Here is a 19,499-nt window from a genome sequence, read left to right as displayed (position 1 = left end):
ACTAAAAATAAAAAAATATCACTACCCCTATAAGTGTGCCTATAATACACTTTGCCCTACGAGTCGGGTTCCCAGTCTCCATGGTCTCAGAAGTGTGATTCGTTCTTAGCAGCAACACAGTCTTTTTCTTGGCTTCATGAAAATTCTCGAACCACACCTAGAAGCAGAAGTCCCCTTTCATTTCTCCATTTTCATCCGCATTCAGGCGACCCTGACCCTTCTCCGTCCTCTAAGTGTTGTCCCTAAATTTCTTCTTCTTCCACTCAACTCTAAATATTCAACAGCTATTTACAAAGTCTTTACTGGTCAATGATGATATTTGCTCCAACTGCACACAGCACGTAATCCAAAAGTTCCATTCGAAGGACTACTGAATCATAAGCAGGTATCTCAGGACCAAATGTAGGAAAGATCAGTCTATTCAGGATTAAGTCATGTATCTTGCTTAGGTAAGGGGGATTGGGAATAGTGAGTGTCAGTATGCCTTCAATTTCCAGTCCAGGTACCAACAGTATCACTTCCAACTTAACGTTGGGGATCGTACTGGTCACAATCACTGATCTCACCCTCCCGGACCTCAGTACACCTGGCATTTGTCAAAGGGTAGGTCCACTCCGGAGTGGCGTATCTTCGACAAGGTACTCTCACCCTCCTTGATCTCCTCGGACCTTTTTCCTCTGACTCTTGGTTTTCCCCTTCCGGGTCTTATTCTTCAGATACAGGTGCAAGATCTCTTTCAGAGGCCAGCCTCACGTTCAGTCGTCTTCGCCTCTCAGGCCAACCTGCCTCTGTGCCGTTCTCTCCTCTGCTTCTCGTTGGCGCACCTTGCTCATCACTGCCTTCAGCTTGCTCTGGGTTGAGATCACCTTCACAGCAACTTCCCCATTCAGAGGCAGATTCCGTGTCACTGTCGTCGTGATATCCTTCAGCTCGGTCGGATGAATTACCAGCTTCTTCAGACACCCCCACAGCTTGACTTGTCCCCTCTAGTGGATCTTCCTCCACAGCTGGATTGCCATCAACGAGAGGAGCTGTTTCTTCCAGGGGTGCTGGGACTCTTCTGGTGTGAAAGGCATGTATCCAGTTCGGCAATCCACCACACTTCACAGCAGTGTTCGTCACCAGGATAACCTGAAACGGGCCTCGCCAGCGCACATCCAGGCAGCTCTTTCTCACGTGCTTCCGCACCAGGACCCAGTCACCTGGACACAGGTCATGACAAAGGTCTCTAGAAGCCGGGATTTCAGCAGTCTGCACCTGAAGAGACACAGAATGGATGACATCAGATAGTCCCTTGCAGTAGTCAAGAATTAGATCATCTGTGATATTTAACAAGGCTGCTGAAGGGACGGACGGCAATCTCATAGCCCTCCCCATCAACACCTCATGGGGTGAGAGTCCTGTCCTCCTGTCTGGTGTGCTACGTAAGCTCATTAGCACCAACGGTAAAGCATCTGGCCATTTCAGGGACGTGGATGAGCACACTTTCGCCATTCGAGCTTTGAGGGTTCCATTTATTTGTTCTACTATGCCAGAAGCCTCTGGTTGATAGCTACAATGCAGTCTCTGGTCAATGTTCAGTGCAGAGCAGAGCGTCTTCACTACTTCACTGTTAAAATGCGTCCCTCTGTCCGATTCCAAAGAGGCCGGGACCCCGAATCTTGGCACTAACTCCCTCAACAATAATTTTGCTACTGTGAGTGTATCGCACCTACGAGTTGGGTATGCCTCAACCCACCTGGAAAACACACATACAATCACCAAGACATATCTGAGGCGATTACACCTCGGCATCTCAATGAAATCCAGTTGCATTCTGTTGAAAGGCCCCCCAGACCTTCCAATGTGACTCAGTGTGACTGGTGTCTTTTTCCCAACATTCATTTGTTGACACGTAACACACCTCTGACATACTGCTTCCGCAGCCGTTCGAAACTTGGGATTGTACCAAGTCTGCCTGAACACTCGCATCATTGCATCCCTTCCCAAATGCACAGGACCATGTATCTGTCGAGCCATGGGGCTCACCAGCTCATTCGGCAACACAGCTCTCCCATCAGCTGAAATCCACAAGTCCAATTCCCCTTTGATACAACCAGAGGTCACCCACACTCTTTTCTCGAACTCTGACGCTTGTTCCTGCATCTTCCTCAATTCATCCCAGGTATCAGCCACTTCAAGTATCATGTTTAGCTTGGTCCCTCCCTGCATCCCCTCGATAACTTGATCAGTAAATGAGTAACCTTGTTCTGCACAATAGTGTGCAACTTCATCAGCATAACGATTACCCAAGGACACAAAATCAGCACCTTTGCTGTGTGCTGTACTTTTTACCACAGCGATTTCTGCTGGACCCTGCAGAGCCTCCAGCAGTAACCTGACAAATTCTCCATTCCTGATAGGGGAACCTGACGATGTCATGTAACCCCTTTGAGACCACAACTGACCGAAGTCATGAACCACACCAAACCCATATCGGCTGTCGGTGTATATGGTGACTCGAATTTTGTTGGCCTCCAAACAGGCATGCGTCAACGCAATTATCTCAGCCACCTGAGCGGATTGTACTCCTTCTAGGCAGGCAGCTTCGACTATCCCATGAATTGTGCAAACAGCAAAAGCCGCTCTTAACTGTCCAGCACTGTCTCTTATGCATGAGCCATCAACAAAGTAAATTTCTTCAGGGTCTTCCAATGGCTCATCGACTCTCAAGATTCCTTTTCAACAATTGGTTAAAGATCGATGGGCTCTCTGTATACCCTTGAGGGATACGACACCATGTTAACACGCGATCTTCCAGCTTAAATGCAAAAAGAAATTGGCTCTCCTCATGTAATGGTATTGAGAAGAATGCCTGGCACAAGTCAATCACTGTAAACCACTCAGCCTGCGCTGGAATCTGAAACAATATTACTGATGGATTCGGTACCACTGGACAACATGGAACAACTATGTTGTTCACTTTTCGTAAATCCTGCACAATCCTGAACTTCCCGCTAGGCTTCTGCAAGCCCATGATCGGATAGTTACATGGACTGCCCATTACTTCTTTCAGAATTCCCTGTCTAATCATGGATTCAATCACAGGTTTTATTCCCGCAAATGTTTCTGGAGTCAACTTGTACTGGGGTGTTCTTGGAAACTCTGCATTAGGTCTCACTTGAATCTTAACTGGCTCCACTCCTTTGATCAATCCAATCTCCTCTCCTGTAAAGTCCCAAACTTCCTGTCTGACTGCCTCTCTCAAATCCCAGGGGAGTTCCTCCACCGTTAGTGCAGGATACAGTTCTATGCACACATGTGTGTTTGCAACCTTAAAGGCAGCATCATCATCATTTGTCTCTAACTCTACTCCCTTAGGTGTACAGTAGATGGTGCAGTTAAGTTTACACAACAGATCCCTTCCTAGCAGACACACAGGACTAGAATCGCATACCACGAATTGGTGGCTGTCCCTGAAATTCCCTATTTTTACTGGGACTGGCTCAGTCAGTGGGTTTGTCATCCTCCTATTTGCGACCCCTACAACTTGGATAGTTTGTCCGGAAAGTGGTAATTTAGGAACTACTGCAGACCGTACCATAGAACGAGTAGCACCCGTATCCACCAGAAAGGTGGTGGGGTGTCCAGCTACATCAGCTTCTACAAAGGGTCCCCTCTGGTCTATCTCTAGTACTGCTCCTAGGGTACAATTCTCCTCTTCACTCAGGCACCATCCTGTCACTGGGTCAAAGTGATAGTACTCGTCTCCGTTTACCATGAGAGGCATCTGCTGGTATACCTTGTTCCCTGCCGCAATCTTCGGTGGCTGGGGAACCGGAGCTCTAAGAGCGGAAGTCCCCCCTTTTGCCACCTTGAACTTAACTACTGTTGTTCTCGGTACTTGAGGGGCCTGACTATCCTCTTCCTCCTCCTGTACCTGATTTTCTGGGTTATGGGGACACTCGCGCCTCCAATGCCCGATCTCATGACATTGATGACACATAGGGCCCGATGTATGTAAATGGGTTTTTCCGATTTCAAAATACCGAGGCGGGCCGAATCGGTATTCTGAAATCGGAAAACGAGATGTAGGAAAAAAAAATGAAAATATACCGATTCGGTCGTCATCGGTATTGTGATTCGATACGTACCGAATCGGCACGGACCGAATCGGAAAGTACCGAATCGGAAATAGCCGAATCGGCAAATACCGAATCGGCAATTACCGAATCGGTGGTCGGAATACACCCCCATGGCCAAAATGCCCATAGGAATGCATTGAACAATCCGAATCGGTAAAATCCGAATCGGTAAAATCCGAATCGGTAAAATCCGAATCGGTAAAATCCGAAACAGCCAATGAGGCGGATCCACCCTCCCCCACCCCAGCAGGGAGTGGCTACCCAGGCAGGTGCAGCTCATTAAGAACTTTCTGGAGAGGCAGCCTGAGCTGAACACTCACAGTGAGCAGCAGTGGGAGCAGGAGCCAGAGAACTGTGGATAGCAAGATGGCAAGCAGCAGTGAGAGCCAGAAGGCTGGCCACAAGAGAAAGCCCAAGTTTACTACCATGGAGCTGCAGGTGTTGGTGGAGGAGGTGGTGAGGGTGCACAGGCAGCTCTTTGGGAGGCTGTCCCTCACTGTGCCGGACAGCACGAAGAGGAGGCTCTGGAGCGAGATAGCTGAGAAGGTCAACTCAGTAGGTGTCACCCCCAGGACCCTTGATGACCTAAAAAAACGATTTTACGACATCCGCAGCCTGACGAAACGCAAGATGGCTGAGCTGCAGAGACAAGCTGGACTGACTGGTGGGGGCAGGAACCCGGCGCCACCCCTCACTGAGCTGGAGGAACTGGTGTCCAGCACCATCGAGAGGGAGTGTGTGACAGGAATCGGGACCCTGGATAGCTCAGCCAGAGCTACAGCTACAGGTAAGAAGCATGCGCATCATGACACACCCTACCAGACACCTCCCTTTTAGACACAATGCACAGCCAAACCCCAGCCCAGTACTGTAACCAACATACAAGAGAAAAGCATCATGGTAAATGTAGTCAGCAGAAGTTTGCAAAATATGGCAGTGCAGAACCACAATATAGAAAACAGTGGAACACATTCAAAGGATATGCAAGGACATGTGCAATGCTTTAATTGTAGTGACTGTAATACATCCGCACTCAATTTACAAATGCTTCTTTATACCTAGGGGCACCATCAGGCGGAGGACCACAAGCTACTGAGGCACCAGCACCAGCACCAACTACCAGTGCGGTGGCAGGGCCTAGCACAAGTCAGGCTGCCCTGGAGGAGGAGGAGGAGGACAACACCATTGGACAGGGAAATGAGGGAGACCTTGTAATTGACTATGCATTCCTTCACTCCCCACAAATGTCAGGCACACCCCCATTGCTGTTCTCCTCTGAGAACTCTCCAACAACGGCCCACCCTGCACCTACCACACCTCCTGCCAGGAGTATGGTTGTGGCTCCACTCAACCCTATCCAGGGAGCAGCGGGTCAGGCCCCGGCCACCACCACAACAACACCAGTGGCACCCCAGCCCACACAGCAGGGCGGCAGCAGCAGTACCCGGAGGCGTGCCATTACCAGCACTGCACCGCCGGAACGGGAGGGCAGCGTCTTCCAGGGGCTTGAAGGCAGCATGGTCAAAATCCAGCGCTTGCAGGCAAAGTCCATCATGGCCTGCCAGCGCCAGCTCCGCCAGCACAACCTGCAGATGGGCGAGATGGTGCAAGGGTTCAAGGCTTTTGTTGACACAAACAAGGAAGTTGCTGCAGGTCTTGGCAGGCTGACCACAGCCATCACACAGCTATGCGGAAGACTTGACGAGCACGAGCAAGCGCGCAGGCGGGATGCCCGCATGCACAACCGATCTGTTAGCCGCCTTGCTGCTGCAACCGCGCAACTGTGCCAACGTGGGGCTAATATGGAGGCAAGCTTGACACAAAACACCGCTGAGGTCACCAGGGGAATGGCCCGCATAACAACAGCCATGGAGGCCATGATCATTTCCAACACTGCGGCCAATCCAGCCCTGGACCTGGGGGAGGCAGGGGACAGCAGCAGCCGCAGCAGCCCGGCCAGCGCTGTGTCGGAGCCGCGCCGGAGCACCAGGCGCTCTGCAGAAGCCGCAGGGCATGCGGAAGGGGGTGAGGCACACCCCAGTGGGGCTGCCAAGCGCCCCAAAAAGTAGGCTTGCCAGGGCGGGTGAGGCAACTCGGACCTTTGACATTTGTTTTCTTTACTTTGACATTTTATTTTGTTGCACATCAGTGCAGTAACGGTGTTGCAACATTATTAAAATTTGCTTTTCCCCACAACCATTTACCTGTCTGTGCATCTGTACTCACTCAGAAATAGTTTTCTGTAATCTCCTCACGTCTGTATCTGCCATCACTTGGCGTAGACACCCCAGCAGGTTGTGTTAGTGGCACAGCATCGTCGTCGTCATGGTCCTCGTAGTCAGACAACTCGACCTCAGTGCCCTTCTTCACCGCAAGGTTGTGCAACATTGCACAGACAGCTATGATCTTGCAGCAGGTGATGGGGGTATACTGCCTTGCACCTCCACTCTTGTGCAGGCATCTGAATCTACTTTTCCAGATGCCAAAGGTCCGTTCAACTACATTCCTTGTGCTTTTGTGGGCCCGGTTATACCTCCTTTGGCTGGGTGTGGAGGGGTTGAGGTAGGGGGTGAGTATGAAAGAGCGGAGGGCATATGCACTGTCGCCTGGAAGGAAAAGGGGTAACATTACTCACATGCATACATGTATTTCACTTAGCTACTTTGTGTAATGGGGGTCTGATGATGTGTCTCACCTAGGAGGTATCCTTCACCAAATTCGCCAGCCATCAGCCGTGCATAGATGCCGCTCTGTTGAAAAATGTAGGAGTCGTGGGTACCCCCTGGGAATTTTGCTACCAGGTCTGTGATGGTGCACTTCGCATTGCAGATCACCTGAACATTGATGGTGTGCGTAGACTTCCGATTGCGGCATATGTATTCTGTGTCAGCTGGGGGGCAAATCGGAATGTGCGTGCCATCTATGCAGCCAATGATTTGGGGAAATTGTGCCATCTGGTAGAAGTCAGCTTTAGTTTGTAGCAGTTCTGCGTGGGTTGCAGGGAAAGAGATGTATTGGTCCATCCTGTGTATCATGGCGTCAAGGAATGTGTGGTAGAACCTTGACAGGCTGCTCTGGGTCACCCCTCCTACCGCTGCAACTCCACTTTGATAGCTGCCAGACGCAAGCAGGTGTAAGCTGCATAGCACCTGGACGTGCGCTGGGATGGCGTGTGCCCTTGGGGTGGGGTGGTCCAACAGTGGTTTGAGGTCCCTGATGAGCTCCAGAATGGTGTCTGAGTCCAGCCTGTACCTCTGTAGGATCTCTGCCTCTGTGAGCATGAACAGGGTGATCCTCTGTCTGTAGACCTGTTCCTCTCTTTGCCATTCCCTCTGTCCTTCCTGCTGTAGCCGTAGCCGCCTTGCAATGACATAAAAAGCTGCCATCCTGCAAGTTGCAATGCATTTTGGGTCTATTTTTATGGGTTGGAGTTGGTTACCACCTGATTGTAATCCATGGTAAATACCGAGTGAATAATACCGATTTAGAGCCAAAATCGGTATTTCTGTGCTTCCCTACATCTCCCTATCTGTCCGAATCAGGGACTTTACCAATCGGTGATTCTACCGATTCGGTATGTTATCCGATTCGGCTTATTTCCGAATCGCTGTCTCTACCGAATCGGTACATGGTCCGAATCGGATATTTTCCGATTCGGTGTCACTACCGAATCGGTACATGGACCGAATCGGATATTTTCCGATTCGGTGTCACTACCGAATCGGAACATGGACCGAATCGGATATTTTCCGATTCGGTGTCACTACCGATTCGGTACATGGACCGATTCGGTATTTTGATCCGATTCGGTGTGTTGCCGAATCGTTACATTTCCGATTTTCGGAATGTACGTATCGGATTCTTTTCGATTCGGTAGTCATTCCGATTCGGTATTTGTACCGATTTGGACGTTTTTCTTTGCCCTACATCTCGATGGCAGTATACCGATCGGTAAGGGCCCAAAATCGGTATTTTCGGCCGTTACCGATCGGTAACGGCCTACCTACATCGGTCCCTTAGTTGCCTTTTTCAGAGTCGCCAGGTCTACCCTTGGCCTTGGACCATCCTCACTGTCTCTTTTCTGACCGCCCGATTTCCTCCCTAATGTTCCATTTTCAGACTGACCCTGTCCTCCCGGTTGCATATGGACTAGCATCAGCTTATCCTTGAGCTTCTTAGTCTTAGAATCTATCTCATCACTGCAGTACCTTGCATACCTCAGGATCTCGTCTAGAGGTTTGTTCTGCCAACAAATCAAATGTTGTTGTATCATGAGACAGATCTCGGGTCTCAGTCCCAGAACAAACTTGGACACAAACTGTCCCATGTCCTTTGGATCCATCACATCCAATCCACTGCACTGCTTGAATATCTGCAACAATCTCTCATAGTACTCATGGACTGTCTCCTTCGGTTCTTGTCTAGTTCGATCTATTTTCACTAGAGTCTCTCCCCTTACATTCCTGACTCACTTGTCTGTCTTCCTCGGGTGTGTTATGGGGAACACTTCCTTGCTCCCATCTTTCACAGTCCCAGTCTTGTCTTCTATATGTAGATGCAGGGGTGCGCTCCCCTATTTTCCTTGCTCCCCCGGTCCCATTCCTGCCTGCTTCCGCTAGACATGCAGTGAGACACCCCCCTATTCTCCTGACTTCCCTGACCACAATCCTCCCTTGATCGGTCGCTCGGTGTATCCACGACCGTCTCCCAAGTTCGCAAATCTGGCCTCAATTCTCTAATCGGCCTTGGCCGTGGCCCTCTCCAATCCATCGGTCCTCTTAAACCCCCCTGTTCTCTGGAAGAGTCTGCCGATGCTGCCAAAGGGGTGCTCCTTTCTATAAGTCTGGACCATTGGTTCCACTCGTCCGCCACATTACTTCTACCTTCGCTGGTACTTCTCTCTCTGTCTATTTGTGGCAGACTCTCACCTTGTGTCTGTTCTGGATTGTACACTGATACTATGGGACCTATGGTGACAGGCACCGTAAGGGCGTCTGGCAGTCTCTGAGAACCGACTCCCTCCTCACCGTGTACCTTCTGCACCGTAAATCTTCCCACAACTCTTGTCTCTGGGGAAAGCTGGGGTACCCTCTCTCCTTCCACCGAGCCGGACCTGTCCCCTACTAGGCCCAAGCTGCTTTCCATTGGGATGCCACCGTCCTGTCCAGTTTCTTCCCTTCCCATTGGTGACGTTGGCCTCCCCTCTATCTCAGGATTATATGGAGGTGGTCTCTCCGACAACAGTCTCTCTATCAGGCTGTCGTCTGTTTCACTGTCATCATCCTCTGTACTCTTTTTCTGCGCCTCCCCTGCATTGACCAACAGTGGGTACAGTTTGTCTCCCTCAATGGTCTGCACTCTCCACCTTTTGGCCAGTGCATCCCACCTCGCGTCCTGTACCGCCCTAACTGATCTCTTCACTCTTTCCTGTCTTCTATCTCTGTTCTTTTCGTAGGCTGCCCTGATCCATGCATTTAATGCTTCAAACTGTGTTGGTCTAGGCAAAGGTCGCAAAGAAGACATAGTCGCTTTTAACTGGTACACCACCTCCAATCTGAATGTCCCGTACCTAGGAAAAGTCAATTCCTCACTTCCGTCAGTCATCTTACGCCTGCTATTTTTCTTCATGTTGTATGTTCTCCTAGTGTGTTAGTCGGACACCGGCCGGTGTCCCGCTTCTATCACACTCTGTGTTTTATTGTTTCATGATTATTGGTGTATCAGGGTAATAAATTGTCCGGCTGGACTTTTTTTCCCCCAATAAAATATAGTTCCATTTTGTTCTATATTTATTTTCCTTCATAGTTTCTTCCTCTAAGGACCCCTGTTCTTGATAATATATCTCATATTAAGGCAGAAAAGTCAGAGATTGGGGGCGTTCCGTGTTGGCGCATAGTGGGGTGGTCGGTGTGGGGACAGGGCCTTGACCAGGGACTATGCGCTCACTCAAGTGGGGGAGTGGGGGGGGGGGGGGGTCATAGGTGGGTCTTCTATGTGCAGGGACTGCCGGAAGCCATGCAGGAGCATGGCCCATTCCATGGAAATGGGATGCTTACGCGCGCCCCTGGCTTCCTCCTCCCTCAGGGCATCCTCCTCCGCCGCCGCCCACTTACAGACCGCCCCCGTCCAAGCTGCTATAGGGGGACCATCCGGGGATCGCCAGTGCATAGCTATGCATCTGTTTGCCAGCAGTAGTGCCAGGGATACAAAGCGCCTGTGTACTGATTCCTGTTTAGGGACATGAAAGATGCCCAGTGCACTGGACTCCCAGGAAGCCAGTGTTGTGAGGCCCGTGAGATCTGCCAGTGTGTCGTGTACTGTTTTCCAGAGGGGGTGGAGGTCGGGGCAGCTCCAAAACATGCGACGGAAATCTGCGTCGGGGATTGGCATCTGGGGCATAGGAATTGTGTTGACGGGTAAAACCGCTGCATGCGTGCCAGTGTGAGGTATGCCTTGTGTAGTATATAGTATTGGATGTTTTTGAATCGAGCATTCCTAGAGACGCGTTTCGGGGCCCGAGCGCTTTGGTCCACTCTGAGTCGTGTAATGCGCGACCGATGTCTTCCTTCCATGTGGCTCGTAGGGCCGTCAGGGGGGCGTGCGAGAGTTTCTGGATTGATTTATACAACCAGGTGACCAAATGGCGTCCCACTCCCATGTGTAGGATTGTGTGTATTACTGGATGCGTGTCTGGTTCACCTGCCCTGAGGTTGTGATAGGGGCGGAATCCCTCGAGTAGTTGTCGATGTCTGAGGAATTGACCTGGGGGAAGGTCATACTCTGCGACCAGCTGATTGATTGGTTTCAGCTGTCCTTCCTCGAAGAGCGATTCCATATCCGTGATGGCGCAATTTGTCCATTCATACAGCATCGGCGCCGAGAAGTAGGAGTCCTGTCTGGGGCAGCCTACCAGCGGTAGCAACGTTGAGTATGGGGTTCTACCGGGGGCCATCCGATGGACCCGCATCATACATTGACGCGCTATCGTGACTTGAAGGGGGTATGTACGTCGGGGTTTGGTGCCCGGAAGGAGAAGACGGGTGAGCTCCGGGGTCGGAACTCTACCGGTTGGGGTAAAAGTCTCCTGAGTGTAGCGGTCCGCCGTCCAATACGACAGCCACTGAAGCTGCGCCGCTAGGAAGTAGGACTCGAAGGAAGGAGCTCCGAGCCCACCTTGTGTGGTGGGGGTAGTTGAGGGTTTTCAAGGCCACTCTGTGTCGGTTCGCGCCCCAAATAAGGGTGCCTAGGAGTGAGTTGAGGTCCCGGAAGAAGGATCTGGGAGGCACCACCGGCAGGTTTGTGAAGTGATAGAGAAGTCGGGGGAGCATCACCATTTTGGCTAGGGCTATCCGCCCTATTGGGGCCAGTGGGAGCTTGTTCCAGAAGGCAACGGTCGGGCGCAGGTTAGCGAGCACTTTCCGGTGATTGCCGTCAAAGATGTCTGCCGGAGAGTGGTACAGGCGGACACCGAGGTACCGGGGAGCTTCCGCGGACCACGAGAGGCTATGGGTTCCCAACTCAACATCACGGGGAGCTAGGCGCGGGTGGAAGGGATAGATCGTGGATTTGTCCCAGTTCACCTGGAGTCCCGAGGCGTCTGCGAACTCGGTCAGCGCCAATCCTATGGGAGTTAGATCCGCCTCTATGTCCCAGACATATATGAGGAGGTCATCAGCATACATAGAGACGCAGTGGGTTTCGTCCGCGAGCGGGATGCCCCAATGCATTCCCTCCTGGCGCAGTCTGACCGCCAGCGGTTCGACGGCCAGGGCAAATAAAAGAGGTGACAGGGGACACCCCTGTCTCGTGCCTCGGTGAAACTCAAATGCAGTGGAGATGTGTTTCCCAATCCGCACTAGCGTCGTGAGGTCGGTGTATAGGAGGCGAGTATATGCCATGAGTGTCGGGCCAACGTTGAGGCGGTGTAGGACCGAAAAGAGGTACAGCCAAGTGAGAGTGTCAAACGCTTTTTCCAAATCCATAATCAGGCAAGCGGCGCGGGGGAATCTGTCCTGTACCTGATCCTGGACATGGAAGACGCGGCGGATGTTCTGTGAGGTGTTCCTACCCGGCACGAACCCACATTGATCAGGGTGAACCAGCGGGCGGATGACTTGGGTGTACCTGTCTGCCAAGATCTTCCCAAGGATCTTACAGTCTGCCGACAGGAGCGTGATAGGACGATACAAATCCAGTTGGAGGGGGTCCCTGTGGGGTTTGGGGAAGGTCACAATCACGGATTCCCGCAATGACTGGGGAAGCGTTCCCAGATGAAGAGCTGCCGCAAACATCCGAGCCAGTGGGGGAGCCAGTATGGCTGAGAACGTCGTGTAGTACTCCAGTGGGAAGCCGTCGAGCCCCGGGGCTTTATTCCAGGACAGGACATGTAGTGCTTGAGTGACATCTGAGGGTGTAATTTTAGCGTCAAGCGTGCGCTTGTCAGCTTCTGGTATCGTGGGCAGTGTCAGTGAGCCGAGGAAGCGGTCCACGCATGACGGAGAGTATCGGATTGGGGCCTCGTATACCGTTGCGTAGGGGTGTTGGAACGCCAGGAGGATCTCAGCTTGAGATCGTATTAGTACGCCTTCCGGACTGATAATATCCGTGATTGGTTTGATCTCGGTGTCCTGCCTTGCCATCCAGGCAAGCATCGCTCCCATCTTGTTCCGTTCTTTGTGGACTCTGGAAGCGTAGGCCCGGAAATTATATTTCCGAAGATCAGCGCAGGCTGTTTGGTATACCGACTTCGCCTCGGCCGTGAGCGCGACGTGCTCCGCCGAATCATCGGTTTGTTTAGTAAGCCAGGCGCTGTTCCGATGTAAGGAGCATCTGTTCTAGTGTGCGGCGGACCCCTGCAATTTGTTTAATGCATTCCCCTTGCGCCACCACTTTGAATGCGTCCCATTCCACTAACGCCAACGATGCAGAGTCCGCGTTGTGTAGGAAGTTCTCCTGTATGCTGGTTTTGTGTGTGGCCCTAAAGACCTGGTCTGATAAGCAGTCCTTAGGGAGGCGCCAAGTGGGGACTGGTGGGTGTGGGGGGCGCCAGAGCAGGCGTAGAATGTGGGCGGCATGATCCGAAAGGATCCGACCTAGGTAGTCCGAAGAAGCTACCTTTGGGAGGATAGGCGTAGAGCATAAGAACCTTTCCAGGCGGGCCCGAAGGTTGTGAGGAATCGAGTGAAATGAGTAAACACGGGCTAGTGGGTCTAAGTGCCGCCACGCATCAGTGAGTGCCCAGTGAGTGGTCCAGGCTCTAAAAAGTTCCGCTTGTCGGGGGGATGGGGAGCCTGCGGGGGGGGGTGTGATCTGTCCAGGGCGGGGTCCAGCGTGCAATTGTAGTCCCCTCCCAGAATCCATGGAATTGCAGTAAATTGGGCTAGGACTCCTGTGAGGTGATCCCAGAATTTATTCTGTTCAGTGTTAGGGGCGTAAATGCTGCCCAGGAGGACCCCTTGCCCATCTAAGATACCCTCTAAGAGTGCATATCTGCCCTCCCTGTCAACCACCCGCCGGAGTGCACGAAAAGCGGTTCCTGGTCTAACCCACACTAAGGCGCCGCGTGCGAATGCTGAGTATGTCGTGGCGCAAAAGGTCCCTCGCCATTTGGCTTGTAGTCGGCCCAGTTCGGTAGCGTTGGTATGTGTCTCTTGTAAAAGTGCAACGCAAGCTGACATACGCCTGATGCAAGAGTAAACGGAGTAGCGTTTGCTAGGTGTGTGAAGACCTCGTACATTCAGTGTGAGGACGTTAACGTCCGACCTTGGAATCGCCATCACGAAGATTTCGTGCACGTGAGTGGGCCCCCCTTGCATATCCCAGGGACAGTGAGGTCGTGTGTGTCGTGTGTGCCTGCGCGCGCCATGCTTCCATATGTACGGGGGAGGGTCTAACGGGGATGACAACAGGTAAAACCAAAGGTGGGGAACAGTCCCAATGCCAGGGATATATCACCGGGGGCGACATATCCAAACTTGTGTCCCACTAGGGGAGAGATATAACAAGATCCTACGGGGGTGGCAGCATGTGTTACTGCCGGGCTCATTCGCAGATCGGGCTTTTGTAGGATAGTTGTCCATCGTGCGCGTGCACATACAGTCAACTGGTTATGTATCTCTGGCACACAAACATTGCGCAGCGCATTATGCAACCAAGAAAAGAGGATACAGCATCTGTCTTTCAGATCATCATGATGATGTGCCAGGCTGGCCAGCCGGGGCAGCATCCGCTGTAAGCACTGCAAGAAGGGGGGACGAAACCGGACCAAATCCTGACATTGTGCCGTCACTGTCCCGGTCCTTCTCAGGGGTGAACACGTGCGGTTGGCTTTCCAGGTCCGATGCTTGGGGGGATGTGTGCAGTTCCGTCACCGCTCTCAAGGCATCGTGCCTCTCCTGCATGATTTGCGTGAGATCGGGCGATCCCGAAGGGGAGGATGGCTGACTTTTGGAGGGGCTCGTCCGGGTGCGGTTCGTGCCCCGTCTCCTGGATCGTCGCGAGTCATTATTGTGCCTCCGTTGAGGTCCGGGCTTGGGAATCAGCGGACAGTGAAACTCCGCCCAATCCTGTGCCTCCTCCGCCGTCGTGAAGAATAAGGCCTTCCCGTTGTGGAGTACCTTGAGGCGGGCTGGGAACAGCAGAGAGTACTGGAGATCATTTGCGCGGAGGCGCTTTTTAACTTCTAGATAGGTCGAGCGTTGTTGCTGTATTTCTCGAGCATAATCTGGGAACACCATGACCTGCTGATCCTCCACTTGCAGGGGGCCCGCCACCCGGGCCGCGCGGAGCACCGCGTCCCGGTCTCGGAAGTGCAGGAACTTAGCCAGCATGGGGCGCGGGGGGAGACCTGGTTTGGGTTTCCGGGCAGGGACCCTGTGAGCTCTTTCGATAGAGAAGAATGCTGACCGCTCCGACTCGGGGGTAAATGATCTGGTCCATGATTCCATATAGGTTAGTGGGTCCGAGTTTTCGATCCCCTCCGGCAGCCCCAGGACGCAGATGTTGCAGCGTCTCAAGCGTCCCTCCAAGTCGATCGTGCGCTCCTCGAGGGCTGCCACCCGTCGCAGGACCTCCTTCATGTCTGCTTCCTGCGTTTTCACCGTGGGTTGAAGCGCGGCCACGACCCGCTCTCCCTCCTTCACTCTGTCTGCCAGTTTGCGATGGTCGTCACGGATCAGGCTGATGTCCGTCATCAAGACGCCAAAACGTTCCTCCATGGAGAGCCGGGACAGTTCAATGGCTGCTAACACCTGGTCCAGTTTCGCCGACAACGAGGGGTCCGTATGCGGCGTGTTTGCTTGTGTCCAGGTCCGCGTGTGTGGCATTTTCTCGATGGCCGTTTCAGGGACGGCAGTCACCTGCGAGCTCCTTGGTTTCCCCATTGGTCCGAGGTCCGAGAAAGAGGGCGCCGCGACGTCCTGGATCCATTGGGGCAGATGTCGACTCAGTGGGGGGCGGGTATCCAGTCCTCGTTGGAGCCGAGGTGTTTCTGGGTCCGCTACGAGGCGAGGGTCTGGTGGTTTCAGTGGTGTAGCGCCCCGGGAGAGAGCGAGGCAGATGGCTGGTATTCGCCCCTCCCCCCTCGGGGCAGAAAACAGTTTATACGTCAGGTGTTGGGGCAGGGGGTAGGCCCAAGCGGTAGATGCTTGTAGTCTCTGTTGTGGTGTGCCGCCGCTGTAGCCCTGGAGGGACGCCGCCGTTTCTATGCGGAGGTTTGCGCCGTGCCCAGCATCTGGGGCTTCCTGGGCGCCATGTCAGGGTCAGGCAGCCCGACCCACCGGGCCGTTTGCGGTGTTAGGGACGTCCAGGGCCCTCCGCCCCTCCGACCAGGAAGCGGGGTGGCGGGCGTCTCTTGGGAGGCTCCAGAGGAGGTCGTAGATCGCCGGAGGCGTCGGCGCCAGGGGGGGGAAGCGGGCACTCACCACTCGTGGGAGATGCTGCGGTCCCGAGAAGGTCTAGGCGCTGCGTTGGTGGTGTGTCAGCCGGTGCCCCTCAGATCCCGGTGGTCGGGGTTGCAGTCGGGTAGACGCTCGGCAAGACCGGAGCTCTGATGGGATGAAGCTCCGGCTTGGAGGCCGCCATCTTGTGCGCCGATGCGCGCCTGTAGGGGTGAGCCCGGTGCCGAGTATGTTGCTGTGGGCAAGTCGCGCCGCCCAGCTAGGATTTCCGCAGTCCCGACCCGATTGGATGTCCTCCTGGGTCTCCGGTCCCGACACAAGGACTCAGTGGAGCCGGCCTCCGAAGGTCGGCGCTGTGGCCGCCATTTTACCACTTGGCTCTCCGCTCCGGCAGGGACGATTTCCCCCCCTCTGGCGCCGCGCCCCAGCGACGGCCACAGTTCACCTGGTAGGTGCCTCAGGTGCGATCACACTGCTGGTGATTTTTCCGTCGGCTGAGGCTCCCGGCGATTCGTGGAAACGGGCAACATTCGAGCCCGATCGCGGAGCCTCAGCAAAGCACAGCCGCCATTGTGGCCTGCCAAGCCACGCCCCCTCCTTCTAGACATTTCATGATGAAACCTACAACGTTTCCTTGTTTAGAATGCTCGTTTACTTCCCAATGACAATCCACCAATCCCAGCGCGGCTTTACTCTAACCGCCCTATCCCAGCGCGGCTCTCTTCTGACGTCACTCGCTTCTCGCTAACCGCCCAATCTCAGCGCGGTTTCACACTAACCGTCCTATCCCAGCGCGACTCTTTCTGACGTCACTCGCCTCCGCTTCGCAGCAGTTCCCCTCCTTTCTCCGCTCGTCTCTCGGTCATGCATGCGTCCCAATCATACACTTGAAATGATCACTTCCGACCAAGCAACCACTTCCTTGACTGTACGTCCACAGTCTGACTGTAATTGTCACCGAACTGGCAAATGTCTGTCTACTTAACGACCAGACAATCGCCTCTCTGATAGGTTACATACACACGGCAACTTCCGACCAGCGTCCGTTACCCACGCATTCACACATTCGTTCCCCCTATCTCAGTCCTGCGGGCGATCAATGGTACCTCATGACCCCCTTACAATGGTCGACAATTACTGTGGGTGTTCGATAAACCCGAACCACTTAAACTATCCTTGAGTCTAAGATTTTCACCGGTTGCGCGCGCTCACAACCTGATCTCCTTTCACACTACAGGCACTTCAACTCCGCTAGACAATACAATTCAACAACACAATGCACACCGCAATCTAACACGCATGACCCTTTTCATACTCACTCTCTTACGACCTGCTGCTTTCTGCCGCACCGTCACTCTCCGTCATTTTCCGTGGAACGCCATCCTCCACCCGCGGTTCTGCGGACGCACATCTCCAGATCTCTATGGGCCTTGGGGAAATCTTAACCTATCCTAGATTACCCTCACTCCAGAAGATAAACCATCCTACTCTGCTACCAACTGGAAAGGCGGGATTTTTCTCTAGAATCAGAATAGCATTTTCCAGAATCCCGTCACAGGTCGACTAGATCTTTTTACCTGTCATAGAGTGTAGAAGGCAATCTATCTTAACAAGGTAACATCAACTTGCACGATCCCCATCGCTTTCCCCAAAGAACCACTGACTAAAGATCGAGTTTAAAGATTTATTATAAAGCCAAAAACAGTTGGGTATATAAACACCTCAGCAAAAGATTCAGAAGATAAACAGGCACTAATACAAACATAATTCTACGGAAAAGTCTTAATCGACTAAGAAACAATACAAGTATCAATTCCAAAATCATCAGACTAACAAGAATTGCTATAACCTGGGTTTTAGTAGGCATCGGGAAAGGAAGGAATAAATCCAGATTAATCTGTCCCTACACTATACTAAGTGACATCCCTACTTAACAAAGTTCCCTCCTATCAAAGGTGTCAGCCGTGGTGACTTCCAAAGAAGCACACTCACTTTGTTCGGACTTAGCCTAAGAACCCCTCTCGCATAGCAAAGCTCTCTGCCTGACCAACATCTTCCTTCGCCCTCATGCGCATCTGCTCTCTCTCTCCTTCGGGGTGCTGTCCCTAATACAAAACCCCACAATATGGGCGACACGCCCTAAGGTACGCCCCTCTCAAAAGTATTAACTTTCAGTAATTTCCATTACGACATCTTCATCCGTGTCCGTTGAAAACGTCCTTGGGTCCCAGAGCCTTCTTCTCTTGAAGTTGCTTCCCTAAATTCCGCAGTCACTCCTCCATGTCTGGTACTACCATCCTAACACTCCTACACAATGGGCCCTTCTTCTACAATCTCTAGTTAACCTTGCACCTGCAAAGGAACACACATAAATCGGTTCACAGTTCCATGTTACATGCAATTAATTTTCTAAAGCAAACTTCTAGAAAAGACATTTCCATGATTTAATGTCAAGTGAAACATTCTCAATTCGGCCTACACAGTCTTTTTCCCCACCTGGGCCTCTGCACGTTTCTGGGTATCACATCCTAACATGAGCAATACATTTTCGTTCATTAGGCCTTCATCATTATAACAAAAATACATTTTCTAAACACATTTTCTAACTTAAGCACTTCTATCTCGTTATATGAATACAATAATGAATTTCTAATAAAGCATCTTAATACATTCATGAATTGGGTAAATACTTCACTGCAAACAATACTTCTAAATTAAAGTGGCATTAATACTTTCAAAACACTTTACGTTACTCTATGTAAATTCTGACACATTATTTCATAGCCCTACATCACATTTAAACATGATTAAAGTCCTTTATATATGTGGGTGCTGATTATTCATGAATATGGTGCACCTCTTACAATTTCTAACTCAGTTTTGCTCTCTCTCAATACACCACACCAACTGGTATCGTAAGTGGTATTTTACATATGTGTACCAATTCTTAAGGCCCGGGGGCAGCAGAGCTGTATGCAAAGAACCAAATCCGAGTTTTCATGCTAGCGGCGCCTCAGCATTCTTTTCATCTCTGCACCTGTGCGCAGGCTGTGACGGGCCATCTTCCATGCTGTACTCTTCTCCAGTTATAACATAAAAATTACAGTTTCTGTGGCTTCTCTCTTGTCAGCCCATGACTTGCCTACAAGAGCGGATTTTCCACTTCGCTCGCCTTGGTTTGTGCAGCGTTCGTCTATTTTTGTCTGGGTGGGAGGAGGGCAGAACCCCGTGCCGGAGCGGGGAGCAGAACAGCTCAAATTACTACTGGAGACTAAGAACAGCGCAGAAGACCCCAGAACTCAGGATCAGGAGAGAGAGCATCTCCCACCTCAGAGTATCCACTCCAGGCTGGCCTGGCCTGCCCAGCGCCAGGCGAGGGCTAGCTACAACCAACTGCAGCATCTTTATGGCTTTCAGAGGCACAGGGAGAGAGTACCTTTTTTCAACTACAGTGGAAAGACAGACAGACAGACAGATA

Source organism: Lissotriton vulgaris, chromosome 5, assembly GCF_964263255.1.
Source record: "Lissotriton vulgaris chromosome 5, aLisVul1.2, whole genome shotgun sequence".
NCBI lineage: Eukaryota > Metazoa > Chordata > Amphibia > Caudata > Salamandridae > Lissotriton > Lissotriton vulgaris.
Note: the sequence above shows the minus strand (reverse complement) of the source record.